General features: G+C 41.2%; 1 pseudogene; it reads left to right on the forward strand.

Moving 5' to 3' along the window:
- Positions 1-12,753: 12,753 nt before the first annotated feature.
- On the forward strand, positions 12,754-13,323 carry LOC147903368 (pentatricopeptide repeat-containing protein At2g13600 pseudogene; annotated as a pseudogene).
- Positions 13,324-13,897: the final 574 nt, after the last annotated feature.

Raw genomic sequence — 13,897 nt, forward strand, 5'->3', positions numbered from 1 at the left:
ATGGATTTCATAACCTTTTTGCAAATAGCTACTCATAGGTACGACAAGTTACCTTAGTAGAGCACAAGACTCATCTCAAACCCCAAAGCAAGCCAATGGTGCAAGTGTTTGGGATTGGTGCAAGTACAGTGCTTAAGAAGGAGGTAACTAACTTGCTTCAGGCTAGGTATATTTAGAATTTTGAGTGAATTTTTCTAGTGGTTGTCACTCTAAAGAAGGGTGAAAATTTGCATGTTTGTTTTGTATTTTCATCTTAATGCATGCACAAAGAGGGATTATTATTTTCTTCTACCCTTTCAGGATGAGATTTTGGATCAAGTTATAGGCCATTTGAATTGTATTCTATGGATGGATACTCTGGATACTTTTAAATTGATATTTGTGAAGAAGATTAAAGGAAGACCTCATTTGTCACCCCTTGGACTATATGCCTATAGGGTGATGCCATTTGGCTTGACCAATGCACCAACAACTTTTCAATGGTTCACGAGTTAGGTATTTGCACCTCACTTGGGAAAGTTTAAAAGATTCTTTTTGGATGACTTTTGCATTTGTTCAAGCCATGTGGATCACTTAGAAAAGTTGAGAGTGGCCTTGCAAAGAGTGGATGATGAAAAGGGTGCCTTACTCCTAGAAAATGCCATCTAGCACACAAGAAGGTAGCTCTCTTGGGACATGTTATCTCACAAGAAGGCATAGAGACGGACCCTAAAAAGGTACAAGTAATTATGGTCCTTCTGCCACCCACCAATGTAAGGGAGGTAAGGATAATTTGGGCAAAATAAAATACTACCAATAGTTTGTTGATATGTTTTCTAAAAAGATGTATCCTATAAATTTGTTGACCAAGAAAAGCGTTCCCTTCCAATGGGGCCTAGATCAAACTCAAGCCTTTTGTTTGCCTAAGGATTGCATAAAATGGGATCTAACAATGCAACCTCCTCGGTGGGGTGGGACTTTTATGTGAATCCAAGTATATCATTGCATTCAGTGGATACCATACTCTTGTAAAAAGTAGAGTAAGGACACATGAAACTATGTATTTTGAAAGCCAAAAACTCTTTGATGCCAAGGAGAGGTATACTAAAATGGAGAAAGGAGGTTTGTCACTTCTTTTTACAGTAAAGAAGTCCATGTCATACTTCCTCCCTCACCCCTTTTTCTTCCTTACATCTCAATCTTCTTTACAATTCTTGGTTTGCAAACCCAATCCTATAGGAAAGTTTGCAAAATGGATTTGTGAGCTTCAAGAATTCTCTTTCACTTTTGTTACCGAAAACACCACCAGGGTCTCTCTTACAGATCTTCTTACAAGGAAAGAAGGAGAAGAAGAAACAGATACAAATAAAGAGGTATATGAACATTTCAAGACTCCACTAGCTACTTTCACTTTGCATTTTGATGGAGCCTTTAGCCCTTCTAGGCAATGTGGAGCTAGGCGGATCATTTTTTAAAATTCAGAATGAAGAGAGATATGAGCAAAGGGTATTTCCAAATGCTTTATCATGGCTGAATACAATGCATTAATTTGTGGATTAGAAGATTGCCTAAAGGAGGGAGTGAAAAAGGTAGAGGTTAAATAAGATTCTCAATTGGTCATTAGGAAAATGAAAGGAGAGAAGTCCTAATCTACAAGGATTGTATAAAAGGGAAATGGATTTAAAATAGTCTTTTGAGTTCTACAAATTTGTGCATGATTTAAGAAAAGATAATCAAAAGGCTGATGGGTTGGGTACAAGAATCTTATCTTCTGTCAAAATGGTTACTCTTGCTTTGATAGAAACAGGTTGGCTAGAACTCTAACATGTCCAACATTACTTGGATATTGGATACTTTTCCATGATGTCGGATACATGATACTTTTATCATGGATGGAGCCCTCAACAAAAGCAAAGGATGGTAAGGAAAGCTCATCCTTACACAATTCTAGGTGACATTTTCTACAAGCAAGGTAAGATAAGGTTCTTAGGAGGGTGGTGAGCTTGGAAGAATCCAAAAGGTTTATGGATATATGCCATTAATGTTTAGGTCACTTTGCCTAAGCTAGTGCAACTCGTAGGATTCTCAACAGTAGGTATTACTGGCCTAGACTCAACAAAGACGTCTATGACCCCTATGAGTAGTGCCAAAACTATGAGTATGCCAAGCATATGGGCACGATCAATTAGTTCCTGGATCCTTAAACCCTATTTCAACATATGGTCCATTGAGAGATGGGGCTTAGATTGGGACCACATCCTCGCTCCTCACGTGGGAAGTATTATATATTGGTGGCCACTAATTATGCAACCACATGGGTAGAGGCAAAGGCCATAGTCAATAACAAGGAAACAATGGTGGCATTCTTTTTTCAGAGAGTACGTATGTGCTCAATTTGGGTGTCCTTTCAGATGGGGGAAGGTCCTTCAAGAACGAATTAATGAAATCTTTGATGCAAAAGTTGAAAATCAATCATCTCATGTTAACGTCGTATTATCCATGATGCAAGGGTCTAGTAGAAAAGACTAATGATTTGCTTTGTGGATCTATGTAAAAAGTAGTGGATGCCATGAAAAGAACGTGGGATATGCATGTGCCAGAGGTCCTATGGGCCTATAGAACAACTCAAAAGCTTTCTCTTGGTTTCATGCATTTTCAGCTAGTTTATGGGGTGGAGGCCCTTTTGCCAATAGAGTTGGAAATCACCAGCCTTTGCACATCATTTGCATGATCAAATGACGAAAAAGAAACTTATTTCCAATGCCTAGTACAGCTAGAGACCTTAGATGAGAAGGAGCTTCAAGCATGTAATATGAAAGCAACACAAGAACGGCACAAGGTAAGTCATAACACTCTCACAAAGAAGAAGAAGAAGCTAGAAATCAAGGAAGGAAGCTTGGTCATGAGGTTTGATGGTCATGTAGATAAGAGATTGGATAAGAAACCTCTATGACGTGGGGAAGGTCCTTTTTTAAAAAAGTTTAAAAACAACACCTATCTTTTAGAAACAACACCTATCTTTTAGAAACAACACCTATCTTTTAGAAGATATAAACGACTAAGAGCTTCCTGGACATACCAATGAAGACCTTTTACACTTAATCACCATGTCCAGTGGACCCCCAAGGCAAGCTTGGGGATCTGCTAGGAGGGGAAAGACATGACACAAAGATTTGATATCTTTTATTTGATATTGGTATAACGTGCATGTATGCTTGATAGTCATATCTTTTCGCTCCAATCTTTATTATTTATGAAACCTATGTCAAAATATTTGTCTTTTCAATATCTATAGATGGATGTTTTAGTTTTTCATTTCAAGTAGCCTAGATGAAAAAGTGGCTGAGTGATTAGAGCAAACTGTTCATTATGGATAGTTTTAATAGCTTTTTGTAAAATCGTCATAACTTTTTGCTCTGATCTCCATTTTTTATGAACCCTATATCAAAATCTTTGTTATTTCAAGATCAATCATTTGAATTGAATTTTCAATTCATGATCTTATCTTCACCAAGGTCCAAACATGTGGCACATTCCTCACTAAGCAAGGTTTGTTCTAAGCTCTACGACATGCCACTATATGACTCCCAAATCGTAATACTTATTTGCTCCTTTCATGTACTCAGGAAAAATGCTCCTTCCTTTTCACCTTTAGAATCGGTAGTGTCGTAGATGGATCCCTCCTCAGGGAGACAAGATGGTAACATTGACTAAGTGGAGAGTGAGAATGTTACGTGCTCTACTTCGTACTTCCTCTAATAATAGTTGTCTTTTTGTACTGTCCACAGTCTACTGAACGATCTGAGAATGTTGGAATCATCCCGCTCAAGAACACACGCAAATCCTCTCTAGCAAGTTTTCAGGATATTATCTCTAAGATCAAACAAATTGCCAAAAGATGACGAGAATTTGAATTTTACCTAGCACGCTGTTCATAGTGCTTTTACCGCCCTTCGACTACGATTATGATTATTGACATTCAGGCAATATGCCAGTATCTTATCCATTCATGAGACTTATCTCGACACGACACCTTTATTTATATGGTTATAGTTCATGTGACAACATTGTATAAATTGCAACGTCATATCAATTATTATATCGCCTTATTCATGTATTTGTTGGACTTATATGGACATCATGAAATTAATAATAACATAGCAACCTGGCATTTGTAGGGAGGATCGGGTCCTAGAACCTTGTGTCGCATCTCATGCCCACCATGTTACCCATTCGCTTTTTTCCTGAAATTTTTGATAAATACTGTTCAATTTTGAATTAGTACTAACGTGCTCCATGATGGAAAGCCTGCGTGCCGCAAAACTAGTTTTGAAATGTAACACGTGGCTTCATGAGAGGCTAGATTTTTATTTCATGGTACTGAGTAACACAAGAGGGGATGAGACTACATACAGAGTGCGAGAGAGAGAACCACACACGATAGCAATTACAAGGGTACAAGCCCCAATGTTTGTGGAGAGTTCGGAGGCACTCAGAAGACACACAAGTTTGATGGGCACTGCCGGAGAAATGAAGATCATGGTCCTGGACGTCTTCAACGAGGTCGTGCAAGTGTCTGGTCAAAGGGAGGCCAAAGGCTTCAAGCCAAATAAGATGGTTTGTGTCTGCATTATGGATGTGTGTGCCAGTGCGGCCGCCTTAAAAGAGGGTCGAATGGTTCATGCCACTGTTTCTGACAATGGATGGGAGTCAGATGTTTTTGTGGGGACAGCCCTAGTGAATATGTACGGTGTCACCACAATGTAAATATCCTAAGTCAAAGTACAGTTGACCATTTATTTGATCATAATTAAAGAGTTTTATATGTGTTAATTATGGTCAAAGAGTACTTTTAATGGTCAAAGAATTGACTACGATCAAAGATACTTGACTTTGGTCAAGTAAACCTGACTTCGGTCGGGGAGACTTGGTTTATTACCAAGAAGGTTAACTACGGTTAACCAGAGAACTATAGAGCTGACTATGGTCAAAGAGTGTTGACTTCGGCCAACAAGACTTGGCATGTGCCAAGAGGGTTAACCACAGTTAACCAAGATGTGCCAACTTCAATTGGAGAGACTTGACTATAATTAAGGCGCCTTGACCCTTGGTCAAAGCCTCTTAATTATAATCAAGAGTATTGACTCCGGTCAACCAGAGAATAAATATATATTTTTATATTTGTTATGTGTGCACATGTGTTCAGTGGGGATGCCCACCATGACTAGAACTAGTCCACAATGTGTTGTTTGCATGCAAAACGCTAACAATTAATGGGTGCCATGGTGGTGTGCTTTAATTAATTATTGCAGGTACTAGGAAGAGTTCTTTTCCTAAGCACTACGGGAGCCTAATCAGAGTCTAGGAGACAGTTCGCATGACCAAGTGCTTCGAAGACTCCAAAGTTGCCCTTAGTGGCATGTAATTAGGAAAGTAATGTAGAAATTGACGAGTGGCTTGTTGCCAAGAAAGGGAGCTTGAGAGCTCATGTAATGATTCATTCATTCATGTATCAGGCAGCTCTATGCTGAACTCTTCGGGGGGGTCCAGCTTGACATCTTGTCCTGGGCCCTAGCTGTGTGTAGAGAGAGAGAGAGAGAGAGCTCTTATGAGTGTTTCTGCAGTAAATTATGAGCGTGAGGTTCCACGAGGGAGCTAGCAATTGCATAAAGAAATGAGAGTGTCTCTGTTGTATTTTACAACTGAGGTTGCATTGGTATGAGAGCAAGGCATGAATTGCCTTCTATGGCAATCATGATCAAAGAAAACAATTCATGTGTGACAATCAAGTATGGGTTGTGTGCAAAAAGAGAATATTCCATAGGAAATTGTGACGCAGGTAGAGATTTGGGGGTGCGAATATGTGGTCAAGCGTCGTGAAGGTGTAGACACACCTTCACTAAAGACTTGTGCATCTAATGAAGAGCTGGACGACAGAGATCTCCACGCAACAACATGCCTCTCCGTGAAGTAAATTCTTCACATGACGCTTACCTTGGCGTGCATCTCCGGGTGGTCTCACGACACTAAATGACCAAAAGGACTTGCAAAGACCTTTCAACATTGTTTGGAGTTTCTAGTAGCGTGGAGGTTTTGCGAAGGTAAATTCTGCGCTGATGACCCCAAAGGAATATCCTCACGCGAGCATTGATGGTTGCCAAGCACGGGGTGTCGACTGGTGAACCACAAGAGAAGAGCTTCTGAGGTGTTCGTCATGAAATAGATGCGAGCAAAGTCGTTCCATGGCTGTTTTGCGACACTGCACGGAAGAAGATGCGTCGAAATGTTTTGTGAACAAGACACGCGATGGTCTACAGAATTTCATCACCTGCACCCAACATCTCTGACCTTAGGCTGATGTGGCAGCCCACCTGACATGGCAGATCTGACATGTGGTGCTGATGTGGCAGGCAAGGCAGCCAGAGCTGACGTGGCACATACGACACGTGGCAGTGCATAGAACAATGCTGATGTGTCATTCTTACATGTGTCAGTTGATGTGGCAGACCCACATGCAAGGATGATGTGGCATGCATGTGTGAGATGACCTGGCATTCTAACAGGTGACATGGATGCTGACATGGCTGATCAGGGGTTAATCTAACTCAACCTTGGTTAGTGGACTAGTTAGAGGTCCAGTTAGTTGACCCAACCAGTCTAGTCTAGTCACTGTAACCAGACTGTGACCAGTCTAGTTAGTCCATTTGTAGACTAACCAGACCAGAACCAGTCAATCTGGTTAGAGTAACCAGCCAGTTACTCCATCTGGTTACTGTCCACAAAAAAAAAGGACAGTTACAGAGACTGTTTGTGCCGGTAGTCTTCATCTTTCTGAGAGAGTATTTACTGTCAGAAAAGCAGCATAAACACAATAAAATCAGAGATTTGCAGAAAAAGAATATGCATGCCTTTGTGCTCAGGAAAAGATGAGTCAGATGCATTCTGAATGTTTTTTTTGCAACAGCCAGAAAAGGGGCAATATAGTTATTGATGCTTTGGCAACTTTGTGGGTATATGCCTTGAATTGACAGCTCGGTACTGGCATAGATTGTGAATGGAAGACACCTCTTGTTGAGGTAATTTTTCCCTTTGAAAAGCAAAGACAGTGTGCATCAGTTGCATACACAGTGTGTGTGAGAAACTTGCAGATCTCAGATGAGTTGCAAGAAAATGGCTCAATCACATATCCAGTGGGATTCACAAGATAGGGATGTACATCCAAGATAGAGAAGTGTGCAGCAAATTCAGCAAGAATTTGAGCAGATGGTACGCACTCATATACAAGAGATGGAAAATTTCAAAAAGGATCCAAGGGCTCAGCATTTATTTCAAGTAGAAGCTATGCCTAATGCAGCATATGATGTGCCAATGCTAGAGGCACACTCTCGTGTACAGCCAGAGAAAGAGAGATCTCATAGGGGATGGTCTCATAGTAGGAAGAGATCAAAGCATCATGACCGATCTCCCAGTCCTTCACCGTCTGAGCTCGACTTCTGTATCTTCTTCTTTATCAGATAAACCATCCAAGAAAAGAAGGAAACACAAGAAGTATAGGAAGAGAAAGTCTTCCAGAGAGACCAAGGAATTCAAAGAGGGAGGTAAATCTATAAAGTTTATGACCTACAATGGACAGTATGGTCATACAGACAAAGCATTGCAGTTCATCAGGCAGTTTGATGCTGCATTCGGTACAGAAAAGTTTTTAGAATCCTCCAAGTTAAGAATGGTCAGTTTGCACTTGACAGCGACAGCTAGTGCATGGTGGAGTGCACAGACCACAGATGGGTCAGCCCCAAAGAGGTGGAAGGACTTCAAGAAAGCCTTCTACTAATAGTTTATGCCTAAACAGTTTAGAGATCATGTTCTTCAAGATTGGGATAGTTTGCATATGGATGCAAGAGATATAGTGGATGTGTATAACCAAAAGTTTTGGGATGCTTATTTGCAGGTTGCACCTTTCAAAAAGATCTCCAAAGGAACCCAAATGAGAAAGTATAGAGCAGGTCTCAGTCTAAGAATCCAAGTAGTAGTGAATGCTTTGGGGGCAAAGAACATTCAAGACCTTATGCATTTAGCTTCAGTAGCTAGTCTTGTGCCGTTACAAGATCCATCTATAGTACTATCCTTGCATGCAAGACGTGCTGAAAGAAAGACAACTGATTTTTCAAAATCAAAAAAGAAAGAGTACCCCAAGGTTGAAAAGAAAGTGTTTCAGCCTTGAAGCCGAGGGGTACTCAGTTTTCAAAGACTTATAAAGGCAAATCCCCATTCACTCCTGAACAGATAGCTGAGTTTCGCAAAGATGGGAAATGCTTTAAGTGTGGGAAAGAGGGGCATGTAGCTGCCCAGTGACCTGAGAAGCCTTCGGGTTCTAAGGAGCAGAAAAAGCCACAAGTACCACTGAGGCCAATGGTGGGAGTAGTCCCAGATGTTTTGGGGAGTACCTCAGACCCAAAAGAAAAAGAGCTTTTGCTATCATGGGGAAAGATAAGAGATCAGCAAGCATTAATCCTATTTGATCCAGGGTCTACACACAATTTCATATCTGAAGATTTAGCCCTGAGATTAGGGATAAAAACTGAAGAGCTAGGCATAGCTCTTGATGCTAATCAAATGTTTCAAGGGAATCTAGTGCAAGTTACTCCTTTGATTGGAAAGCTTCGTGTCCATGTGCAAAACTATGTAGATCAAGAGGACTTTTTAATCTCTCCTCTCAAGCAGCATGATGTTGTACTTGGTACACCGTGGTTCCATCGAAAGGAAGTGATGATAGAATACCCTTAGAGGGTGCTAAGTTTTATCCATAGGGGGGAAAACCAACATTTAGTTGCCAGGAATAAAGGGGAGACTATCCCCATTGTATCTGATGTTACATGTGGTAAAGCAATAAAGTTTGCAATTTTTGCGTACATGGTTTTTGTAAAAGAAAAAGAAAAAGAAAATGATATACATGCTGAAATGAATGATGCAGACAAAGATAAATTTCAGTTTCTTGTAAACTTTAAAGATTTCTTTTTCGATGCTTTGCTAGGGGAGTTACCCCAGAGAGACCAGAAGATCATCAGATAGAGTTAATGCTTGGTAGTGAGCCACCAAACAGACCACCTTATAGAATTAGTGTGACTCAGAGAGAGGAGATTATGGCTCAAGTACAAGACTTGTTGTCCAAAGGGTTGATTCAGTCCAGTTCGTCTCCTTTTTGTTCCCATGTACTGCTAGTACAGAAGAAAGATGGCTCATTTCGTATGTGCGTCAATTACCGCGCACTAAACAAAATGACCATCAAAAATAGATTTCCGATACCACACATAGATGATGTGCTTGATCAGCTCAAAGGAGCAACAGTTTTCAGCAAGATAGACTTGAAGAGTGGCTATCATCAAGTCAGGATACAACCACAAGATGTGCATAAGATAGCTTTTCGCACTACATTCAGGTTGTATGAATACTTAGTGATGCCTTTTGGGTTGACAAATGCTCCAGCCACATTCAATAGAATGATGGATCGCATCTTTCAAAAGTACAGACATTTCACGGGTACTTTCTTTGATGATATCCTAGTCTTTTCAAAGACAGATAAGAGCATAGGTAACATCTTGCTTTGGTATTTCAAGAACTTTGAAATCATCAACTTTTTGCCAATAGCAAGAAAAGTGAATTCTTCTTGGAAAAGATCCATTATCTGGGGCATATAATATCCAAGAATGGGATACAGATGGATCCTGCAAAGATCCGAGCCATCCAAGAATGGCCTGAGTTGAAAACTGTGCATGAAGTCTGTAGTTTTTTGGGACTTTGCTCCTATAATAGGAGATTTATCAGGCATTTTGCTAATATCGTAGCTCCATTACATGACCTTACTAAGAAAAATGCAGCCTTCACATGGGGAGTATCACAGAAGAAAGCATTCAATACACTCAAGGAGAAGTTGACTACATAGCTTATTCTTGTAGAACCGGATCTTTATCAACCTTTTGATGTTGATTGCGATGCTTGTGGAGAGTGTGTTGGGGTTGCATTACATTAGAATGGACATGTAGTAGCCTACGAGAGCCGAAGATTGTGTGATGCTGAAAGATATCTAGGAATCTAAGAGAAAGAGTTATTGGCTATAATTCATGCCATCCATACATGGAAGCACTATCTTTTGGGTGCAAATTTTACTGTTAAAACAGATCACCAAAGTCTGAGATACTTTTTGACTCAGACCAAGCTTTTCGAGAAGCATATGAAATGGGCAAACATGCTGTCAATGTATCATTTTCAGATTGTCCATACCCTAGGAATTCGGAACAGAGTGGCAGATGCCTTGTCCCGAAGACCCTAGGTGAATAATGTGACTATTGCCTACCATCAGGACCTGGAAGGCATGAGGGAACAATATGCTAATAATGCAGATTTTGGTGAGATTTTACAGCAAATGCAAGAGGGGCAGTCCACTAGTCGCTATTCCCTGAAAGATGGGTATCTAATGAAAGATGACTGCCTATGCATCACCCAGGAGATGAGGAAAAAGATTTTGGAGGAATGCCATGCACCTCCCTATGCTCGACATAGAGGAATTACAGCAAAAGCTCTAGCACTAGAGAGGTATTTCTTTTGGCCACGGATGCGGAAAGATATACATCAGTTTGTTACTAAATGCTTTACATGTCAGAAAGTGAAGTATGATAAACGGAAGGCACCTGGCCTATTTATGCCTCTTCCCGTGCCTCAAGCACCATGGGAAAGTATTACAATGGACTATCATGGGAATGATGGGATTTGGACTATCATTGATAGATTGAGCAAGCAAGCTCATTTCATTCCGGTTTGCAAAACCATAAAGGCAGATCATATGGCTAAGCTTTTCATGGCACAGATCTTTAAGCATCATGGTATACCTAAGTCCATTGTTAGTGATCGAGATCCTCGAATGACTAGTCTATTTTCTGGAGAGCTTTATTTGATAACATGGGGGCGAATCTGAATTTTTCTTCTTCTTTCCATCCCCAGACAGATGGTCAAAGTGAAGTGGCGAATTCTACAGCATTGGATATGCTGACATGCTACGTGGGTGACCAAGGTTCAGACTGGGAAAAGTACCTACCATTGGTAGAGTTTGCTTATAATAATACAGTACACAGCTCTACAGGGAAAGCCCCCTTTGAGGTCATTTATGGAAAGGTGATTTTGCCACCTATCCTGAGGACCAAGGATGAAATATTTGCAGCTGATCAGTTTGTGAGAGACCTCCAGACAGCTTACAGCCAAGTCCGGGCAGCAATCGAAAGGTCTCAAGAGAAACATAAAAGAGCTGCAGATAAGCATAGGAGACAGTTAGATCTCAAGGAAGGGGATTGGGTACTTTTGAAGTTTGAAAAAGCTAGGCTCCGCAAGTTTAAAGGCAAACAAAAAGTGTATGCAAAGTTATCACCCAGATACTATGGCCCTTTCAGGGTTACAGAAAGAATAAATGAGGTTGCTTACAGGTTATCATTGCCAGAGCATTGGAGGATTCACAATGCATTCCATGTGAGTCTTCTAAAGAAATTCAGGGGCCAAAGCCTACAGAGCCAGTATCAGAGGATCCACCAGAAGTGGATGAGTTGGAGGAGGTCCTTCAGCCAGAGCAAATTGTGTACCATACTGTACGCAAAGGCCCTCAGGGTAAGGAGTTTTACAAGTATCTTGTAAAATTCAAGAATTATACGGCATTAGATGCCAAGTGGATGGACGAAGACATGTTATCCGATCATCCACAACTTTTGGATGTTTACAAGAAAGCTTTTCAGTTGAGGTCAACTGAATAGAAGCCGAGGGGATGTCACCACAATGTAAATATCTGAAGTCAAAGTACAATTGACCATTTATTTAATCATAATTAAAGAGTTTTATATGTGTTAAGTATGGTCAAAGAGTTCTTTTAATGGTCAAAGGATTGACTATAGTCAAAGATACTTGACTTTGGTCAAGTAAACCTGACTTCGGTCGGGGAGTCTTGGTTTATCACCAAGAAGGTTAACTACGGTTAACTAGAGAACTACAGAGCTGACTACGGTAAGAGAGTGTTGACTTCAGTCAACGAGACTTGGCATGTGCCAAGAGGGTTAACCACGGTTAACCAAGATGTGCTAACTTCGGTTGGAGAGTTGTGCCAACTTCGGTTGGAGAGACTTGACTGTAATTAAGGTGCCTCGACCCTTGGTCAAAGCCTCAATTTTTTTAATCAGGAGTGTTGACTTCGATCAACCAGAGAATAAATATATATTTTTATATTTGTTATGTGTGCATATGTGTTCAGTGGGGATGCCCACCATGACTAGAACTAGTCCACTATGTGTTGTTTGCATGTAATGCGCTAACAATTAATGGGTGCCATGGTGGTGCGCTTTAATTAATTGTTGCAGGTACTAGGAAGAGTTATTTTCCTAAGCACTATGGGAGCCTAATCAGAGTCTAGGAGGCGGTTCGCGTGACCAAGTGCTTCGAAGACTTCACACTTGCCCTTAGTGGCATGTAATTAGGAAAGTAATGTAGAAATTGACAAGTGGCTTATTGCCAAGAAAGGGAGCCTGAGAGCTCAAGTTTTGGATTTTCATTTATCAGGCACCTACGCTGAACTCTTGTAAGAGATTCTCTCTTCAAGAAATAAGATACCTTGGGGGGGTCCAGCCTGACATGTTGTCCTGGGCCCTAGCTGTGTGGAGAGAGAGAGGGAGAGCTCTTATGAGTGTTTCTGCAGTAAATTATGAGCGTGAGGTCCCACGAGAGAGCTAGCGATTGCATAAAGAAATGGGAGTGTCTCTGCTGTATTTTACGACTGAGGTTGCATACGGCAAGTGCGGATGCCTAGATGACGCAAGGGCAGTGTTTGCTGAGATATCACAGCGGGATGTTGTCTCCTGGAACGCCATGATTGCGGTGTGCTCCCAGAACGGACATGGCAAGGAGGCCTTGCAACTGTTTGATAAAATGCAGGCCGAAGGCGTGGAGTCCAGCGTTATCACCTTCGTCTGCATTCTTGCTGCTTGCAGTCATACAGGTCTGGTTGCTGATGGGAGGCGATACTTTGCCCCTATGGAACGAGATCATGGCATAACACATTTGGTGGAGCATTATGTGTGCATGGTTCACGTTCTTGGGAGGAGAGGACTATTAGAAGAGGCAGAGGACCTGATCATCAGTATGCCATTTGAAGATGTCTCATTAGCATGGTTAAGCTTGCTTTCATCATGCAGAATTCACGAGGATGTGGAGCGTGCTGAGCGTGCAGCAAATTTCGTTATTGAGTCAGATCTGGGGAAGGCTTCACCATATGTCTTGCTCGCAAACACTAATGCTAATGCAAAGTACGTTGGATGATGTAGTGAAGGTCAGACAGGCAATGATTGACAATAGTGCAAAAGGAAGTGTTAGATTGCAGTTGAGGCAAATAATATGGTGCATGAATTTGTTCTTAGAGGCACATGAAATCCGCAAGGAGGATGTACATGCCATATTGCAAAGGCTTCGGAGGCTAGATATATGCTGGATACACAATGTTTCAGGATGTCGATGAAGAAGAGAAAAGGATATGCTTTGCTACCAAGCTGGCCATTTCTTTTGGGCTCATTTCCATGCCACTTGGTCGTATCACTGTTCTGCCAGAAGCTTCAGCTTTAATGCGACAAATGATCGTTTCATTATATGGGTTTATTGGGCTAATTTTGCAACATGCTTGCCCTGCCATGTTGCTTTGGTATTCAGTAAGCCGTAGTTATGTCTCTGGTAAAAGAGAAGAGCCCTGTGTTGAAGAGAGTGCCACCAAAGTTGGAAGCACATTGTTACCTTTGAAGTAGGGGATGGAACGAATAGATGAGGATAACAGAGTTACTTTGTCCTACAAGGCAGGGTCCTTCAAGAAGTTCTAGAAGTGGTAAGTGCAGCATTTGCAAGG

This window comes from Dipteris shenzhenensis, chromosome 3 (assembly GCF_047967505.1).
Source record: "Dipteris shenzhenensis isolate YYH24624 ecotype China chromosome 3, Dip_SZ_1.0, whole genome shotgun sequence".
Classification (NCBI taxonomy): Eukaryota; Viridiplantae; Streptophyta; class Polypodiopsida; order Gleicheniales; family Dipteridaceae; genus Dipteris; species Dipteris shenzhenensis.